The sequence below is a fragment of the Ovis aries genome, chromosome 4 (assembly GCF_016772045.2).
Source record: "Ovis aries strain OAR_USU_Benz2616 breed Rambouillet chromosome 4, ARS-UI_Ramb_v3.0, whole genome shotgun sequence".
NCBI classification, from domain to species: Eukaryota; Metazoa; Chordata; class Mammalia; order Artiodactyla; family Bovidae; genus Ovis; species Ovis aries.
The window spans coordinates 56,408,529-56,416,013 of record NC_056057.1 but is presented as its reverse complement, the minus strand read 5'-3'; the positions used below and the strand labels follow the sequence as shown (position 1 = coordinate 56,416,013).

Below are 7,485 nucleotides of genomic sequence, written 5' to 3'. Positions count from 1 at the left end.
CTGTACGGACCCTTGTCAGCAAAGTAATGTCTCTGCATTTTAGTACACTATCTAGGATTTTCATAGCTTTTCTTCCAAGGAGCAAGTGTCTTTTAATTTCATGGCTGCAGTCACCATCTGCAATGATTTCAGAGACTAAGAAAGTCTGTCACTGTTTCCATTCTTTGCCGATGTATTTGCCATGAAGTGATGAGACTGGATGTCATGATCTTTGTTTTTTGAAAGTTGAGTTTTCAACCAGCTTTTTCACTCTCCTCTTTCACCTTCATCAAAGGGTCTTTAGCTCTTCTTCACTTTCTGCCATAAGTGTGGTGTCATCTGCATATCTGAGGTTATTGATATTTCTCTTAGAAATCTTGATTCCAGCTTGTGCTTCATCCAACCTGGCATTTTGCCTGATGTGCTCTACATATAAGTTAAATAAGCAGGGTGACAATAAATAAGCAGCCTTGATGTACTCCTTTCCCAATTTGGAACCAGTCTGTTGTTCCATGTCCAGTAATTATTGCTTCTTGACCTGCATATAGATTTCTCAGGAGGCAGATAAGGTGGTCTGATATTCCCATCTCTTTCAGAATTTTCCATAGTTTTTGTGATCCATACAAAAAGTCAAAGGCTTTAGCATAGTCAGTAAAGCATTTTCCATGATGGCTCTAACAAATTACATTCTCAATAACAGTTTTGGAGAGTTCCCTTTTCTCCAGGTCCTCCCCAAAATTTATTTGTATTTTTTTAAACATGGTCTTTTTGGTCTAGTATTCTGAATATTTAATTGTTCATCTGTACAGTTAAAATGTGTATTATGTTTTGATGAGCACATTTTCCAACTTAACAATTGAATTTATTTTATATTTTTTGAGAACTAAAAGTACACGACATTTTTATTTTAGGATGCAAAAACAAAAATGAGAAACAGACAAACAAAAAACTTGAAATAGGCTCGTCAAATGATGTAAATTCTTCCTTTCCATGGAAGTAGAAGGTAGATCAGTGCAGGTTATCCTCAGGGCCTCATACATCCTGCTTCACTGCTGCTTGCACTCTGCTGGGTTCTGATCCTTCTTTGGGTCATAGTCTGGATCATTTTCCTCATCTCCTTCTTCTTCCCCTTCCTCATCTGCTTCTTCACCTTCTTCATCATAATCATCATCATCATCTTCAATAGCTTCTCAAGTAAAGTATAACACTGATCTTGGGATTATACGCTCACGTAAAAAGTGACCAATTTCAAAGTCTGCAGCAAGGATAGCTTCAGAATCATCATCCAGATCTCCACTCTCAGGAACTTCAGGAGGGGCAAAAAAATTAAAGAGTCATTAGAAACTGTTCTGGTCACAATACAAACTGTCCCACATCCCTTGTGTTTCTGCTTCTTAATCGTTTTCAAGTGACATTCTTCCCTTTTTTCCAATCTATCTGGCACCCTGTACAACTCATAATTTCTGGTCCATCAAAAGAAAAGGGATCAGAGTCATCTGGTTCTGACCTCATCCTATATGTCTTTGTCAACACTTAATTGGTGAAATATTCATTGGGTTCAAAGTGAATCTTTGGGATCTTCTTTTTCTTCATCCTTTTTCTCATCTTCAATCTTGGCCGTTTCTTTTAGCTCCTCCAAAATTTCATCTTCCTCATCTGGTTTCCATTTACATTCTTCTTCTGTAGGTTCATAAATGGCATTAATGATCTCAAATCGCTTATCAAACAGAGGCTGATAAAGAACAGCACACTTTCTTTCAAGATCATGAACTTCCTCATAGAATTTGGCTTCTACCTGTGCACATTTAACTTGAAGGTTTTTGAGAGCATTCGCTCGTCTTTTAACTACCCTAGGCAAGCTTTCAGTGTATCCTGTTGGTGTTTCTACCAGACCATAAAGTCTTGAAGGGCGGCAAGAATCTGAGGACTTTGCATCATCTGAACAGTCAGCTGACGCCCTTTGATTTTTGTTTCTTCACCAGTTTCTTCTTCTACTTCTTCAACATCATCCAAATCTTGATCAAGTTCAGACTGTTCTTTGTTGTCGATGTCTGCCATGTTGTACAAATGCCAAATATTTTCAAAAACGGCAACTTTCGTTTTCCAGCTCAGCTCCCCGGTGGCGAGCGCGGGGAGCCAAACGGCCCGAGCTGCGCAGGCAGTGACTCAGGGTGGCGGCGGGAGGAGCAGGAGGCAGTGCCGCGAGCAGATGGCACTAAAAAAGCTGAATTTATTTTGTTTGGAATATTCATAAAGTCTGTACAGATGAGTGAAAGATGATTTCTTGCAGGTTGCTTAAGAGCCTGGGTGCTTGATTAGATAAACTGGATGAAATAAGGCATAGGAGCTTGGGGTATGATGAACTGTATGTCCTAACTTCTGGCTCTCAAATGCATATAGTAAAACAAATCCTAAGTGGCATTTTTATTAATGTGCATTTGTGCAATAACTTATTAAAACAGCTCTTAATTGTTCTCAGTTAGCCAGATCTATTCAGCCCTTCCACAGCCAGGCAGTAACATTTCTTCCCCATTAAAAACCTCATTTTAGAACTGTCCTCAGCCTAATTCAATTCTGTATGCCCTCTATTGCAGACTTTTTCTTTAAAACAAAATCCTGGGCTAGTTCCGACTTCTCTGTCCCAGCTGGCTGCTTTTCTATGCTATAACTTTTGCTCTCTAACCCTAAAAGAGTGTCTTTATCAACGTACATTATTTTTTATATTTTCTAAGAATGCTTATGTCTGAATCTAGAACACTCAAATTAAAAAACACTGTTTTTGTTCTTGCTACTGTTGTTTTGCCATCTTATGAAAAGGTAGTAATTTACTTAGTACAGTGATCATAAGGCAAAGGTAAACTGGATATTTATTTTAGTGTATAGCATGGACATTTTCCTTAATGAAGTCAAGATTGCCAGGAGAAATACGAATAACCTCAGATATGCAGATGACACCACACTTATGGCAGAAAATGAAGAGGAACTAAAGAGCCTCTTGATGAAAGTGAAAGTGGAGAGTGAAAAAGTTGGCCTAAAGCTCAACATTCAAAAAATGAAGATCATGGCATCTGGTTCCATCACATTATGGAAAATAGATGGGGAAACAGTGGAAACTGTGAGAGACTTTATTTTGGGGGGGGCTGCAAAATCACTGCAGATGGTGACTGCAGCCATGAAATTAAAAGATGCTTGCTTCTTGCAAGAAAAGTTATGACAAACCTAGAAAGCATATTAAAAAGCAGAGATATTACTTTGCCAACAAAGGTCCATCTAGTCAAAGCTATGGTTTTTCCAGTAGTCATGCATGGATGTGAGAGTTGGACTATAAAGAAAGCTGAATGCCAAAGAATTGATGCTTTTGAACTGTCGTGTTGGAGAAGACTCTTGAGAGTCCCTTGGGCTGCAAGGAGATCCAACCAGTCCATCCTAAAGGAAATCAATTCTGAATATTCATTGGAAGGAGTACTGCTGAAGCTGAAACTCCAATACTTTGGCCACCTCATGTGAAGAACTGACTCATTGGAAAAGACCCTGAGGCTGGGAAAGATTGAAGGCAGGAGGAGAAGGGGACAAAAGAAGATGAGATGGTTGGATGGCATCACTGACTCAATCACATGAGTTTGAGCAAGCTCTGGGAGTTGGTGATGGACACGGAAGCCTGGCATGCTGCAGTCCATGGGGTCACAAATAGCTGGACACTACTGAGCGACTGAACTGAACTGAAGTCTAAAAATTATCATAACATGAGGAGTTTAGGCAAGTATTTATCAACATTGAAAGTAATTAATGAGCACAGAAAGCAAATATTTACTTTTTTTCTGGAAGTTTTATCACCAAATCAAATATTGAATTATCAGAGGCAAGGTGGAAAGGGTTCTGATATTGGGAACAACTAGCCTTGTCTCATCTCATGCTTCTGCCTGAATGCAAGAGGAGATCAGAGATTCAGCACAAGTCCCTCCTATCACTTGCCAGGTGTTGAGAGGACAAAAGGGAGAGACTGACACTCAGAAGGTCACCTGATATTGGAGAGCAGCATTAGCCTGTTCTCCGTATTTTCCCCTCCGCATGGGTTGATAATTCATTTGGGGGCAAAGAGTAGGAGGAATAACAAAACCCAATCTGCAATCTTTTTTCCATCACTGTTTCTAGGAAGCTTGAATTTTCTGTGTTGTTCAGATGAGTGTTCAGTATAATAAAGAGTGCTTTAGTTCTCATTTAGCTATAAATCCTTGTCTATGTGTTTCACAAGCCATTGCCTCAGAAGGATGGAGGGTAAGAGTCATCAAGAACACTTGTTCCTATCAAATGCCCTTCAGATGTCTCTCTGCCAAGATTTATCCTTCCATCATGAACTCTTCTCAGCTCCTCCTTCCATAAATTGACTAAATCCTGATAGAATTTTTTTGGTGGCATTTATGTAACATTTTGTTACATATATTTTTATAGACTTTTTTTTTTAGAGCAGTTTTAGGTTTGTAAAAACTTGAAAAATTGAGCAGAAAGTACATAGAGTTCCCAAGTAGCCCCTGTTCTACACATGCACAACCTCCTCTACTATCAATATCCTGAATCAGAATGTTACGTTCGTTATAAGACACCTTATCATCCAAAATCCATAGTTTATATTAAGAGTCAATCCTGGTGTGGTACATTCTAATGGTTTTGACAAGTACACAATGTATCCACCAATCTAGTAGTATATAGAGTAGTTTCATTGACCTAAAATACATTTTAATTGTCTTACTCCCTTATATTTTGGACTTCCCTCATAGCTCAGTCGGTAAAGAATCTGCCTGTAATGCAAGAGACCCAGGTTCGATTCTTGGGTCGGAAAGATCCCTTGGAGAAGGAAATGGCAAACTACTCCAGTATTCTTGCCTGGAGAATCCCATGGACAGAGGAGCCTGGCAGGCTACAGTCCACGGGGTCACAAGAGTCAGACACAACTTAGCGACTAAACCATCACCACCACCCCTTATATTTTAGTAATATAAAATTTTTAAGGAGTGTTTGTTTACTAAATTATCACTTAAAATGTACAAAAATTAAAGACATTTTTATTTTCCTCAATTTTTATAACTTCTTGTCTTTCTTCATAGTAATTGATTTTGCTCTTTGGGGGACATTAATGAGGGAAACACCAATTTTACATGCATTGTGAGTAGGAAAAATTCAGTCCTTCTGTGTGTTCTTCCTTTACAGCCACAATACTACCACACTCACAACGTTTCTGATACCAATTTTCTTCCACAACAAGCAATTGTTTGTGACACCAACTATGTGCCCTACAGTTCAGTTCAGTTCAGTCGCTGAGTCATGTCCGACTCTTGTCTTTGCGACTCCATGAATCGCAGCATGCCAGGCCTCCCTATCCATCACCAACTTCCGGAGTTCACTCAACTCACATCCATCGAGTCAGTGATGCCATCCAGCCATCTCATCCTCTATCATCCCCTTCTCCTCCTGCCCCCAATCCCTCCCAGCATCAGAGTCTTTTCCAATGAGTCAACTCTTCGCATGAGGTGGCCAAAGTACTGGAGCTTCAGCTTTGGCATCATTCCTTCCATAGAAATCCCAGGGCTGATCTCCTTCAGAATGGACTGGTTGGATCTCCTTGCAGTCCAAGGGACTCTCAAGAGTCTTCTCCAACACCACAGTTCAAAAGCCTCTATTCTTCGGTGCACAGCCTTCACAGTCCAAATCTCACATCCATACACGACAACAGGAAAAACCATAGCCTTGACTAGACGGACCTTAGTCGGCAAAGTAATGTCTCTGCTTTTGAATATGCTATCTAGGTTGGTCATAACTTTTCTTCCAAGGAGTAAGGGTCTTTTAATTTCATGGCTGCAATCACCATCTGCAGTGATTTTGGAGCCCCCAAAAATAAAGTCTGACATTGTTTCCCCTGTTTCCCCTGTTTCCCATCTATTTCCCATGAAGTGTTGGGACTGGATACCATGATCTTCATTTTCTGAATGTTGAGCTTTAAGCCAACTTTTTCCACTCTCCACTTTCACTTTCATCAAGAGGCTTTTAGTTCCTCCTCACTTTCTGCCATAAGGGTGGTGTCATCTGCATATCTGAGGTTATTGATATTTCTCCTGGCAATCTTGATTCCAGCTTTTGCTTCAACCAGCACAGCGTTTCTCATGAGGTACTCTGCATATCAGATAAATAGCAGGTAGACAATATGCAACCTTGATGTACTCCTTTTCCTATTTGAAACCAATCTGTTGTTCCATGTCCAGTTCTAACTGTTGCTTCCTGACCTGCAGACAGATTTCTCAAGAGGCAGGTCAGGTGGTCTGATATTCCCATCTCTTCCAGAATTTTCCACAGTTTATTGTGAGCCACACAGTCAAAATCTTTGGCATAGTCAATAAAGCAGAAATAGATGTTTTCTGGAACTCTCTTGCTTTTCCCATGATCCAGTGGATGTTAGCAATTTGATCTCTGGTTCCTCTGCCTTTTCTAAAACCAGCTTGAACGTCAGGAAGTTCACTGTTCACGTATTGCTGAAGCCTGGTTTGGAGAATTTTGAGCATTACTTTACTAGCATGTGAGATGAGTGCAATTGTGTGGTAGCCTGAGCATTCTTTTGCATGGCCTTTCCGTGGGATTGGAATGAAAACTGACCTTTTCCAGTCCCGTGGCCACTGCTGAGTTTTCCAAATTTGCTGGCATATTGAGTGCAGCACTTTCACAGCATCATCTTTCAGGATTTGAAACACCTCAACTGGAATTCCATCACCTCCACTAGCTTTGTTCATAGTGATCCTTCCAAGACCCACTTGACCTCACATTCTAGGATGTCTGGCTCTAGATGAGTGATCACACCATCATGATTATCTGGGTCATGAAGATCTTTTTTGTACAGTTCTTCTGTGTATTCTTGCCACCTCTTCTTAATATCTTCTGCTTCTGTTAGGTCCAGACCATTTCTGTCCTTTATCGAGCCCATCTTTGCATGAAATGTTCCCTTGGTATCTCTAATTTTCTTTTTTTTTTTTCTTTTTTTTTTTTTAATTTTAGTTTTTTATTTTTTAAATTTTAAAATCTTTAATTCTTACATGCATTCCCAAACATGAACCCCCCTCCCACCGCCCTCCCCACAACAACTCTCCGGGTCATCCCCATGCACCAGCCCCAAGCATGCTGCATCCTGCGTCAGACACAGACTGGCGATTCAATTCACATGATAGTATACATGTTAGAATGACATTCTCCCAAATCATCCCACCCTCTCCCTCTCCCTCTGAGTCCAAAAGTCCGTTATACACATCTGTGTCTCTTTCCCTGTCTTGCATACAGGGTCGTCATTGCCATCTTCCTAAATTCCATATATATGTGTTAGTATACTGTATTGGTGTTTTTCTTTCTGGCTTACTTCACTCTGTATAATCGGCTCCAGTTTCATCCATCTCATCAGAACTGATTCAAATGAATTCTTTTTAACGGCTGAGTAATACTCCATTGTGTATATGTACCACAGCTTTCTTA

General features: G+C 40.1%; 1 pseudogene; it reads right to left on the bottom strand.

Annotated features, from left to right (window-relative positions):
- Positions 1 to 924: 924 nt before the first annotated feature.
- LOC101110584 (nucleosome assembly protein 1-like 1) lies at positions 925 to 2,147 on the bottom strand (annotated as a pseudogene).
- Between the last annotated feature and the right edge of the window lie 5,338 nt (positions 2,148 to 7,485).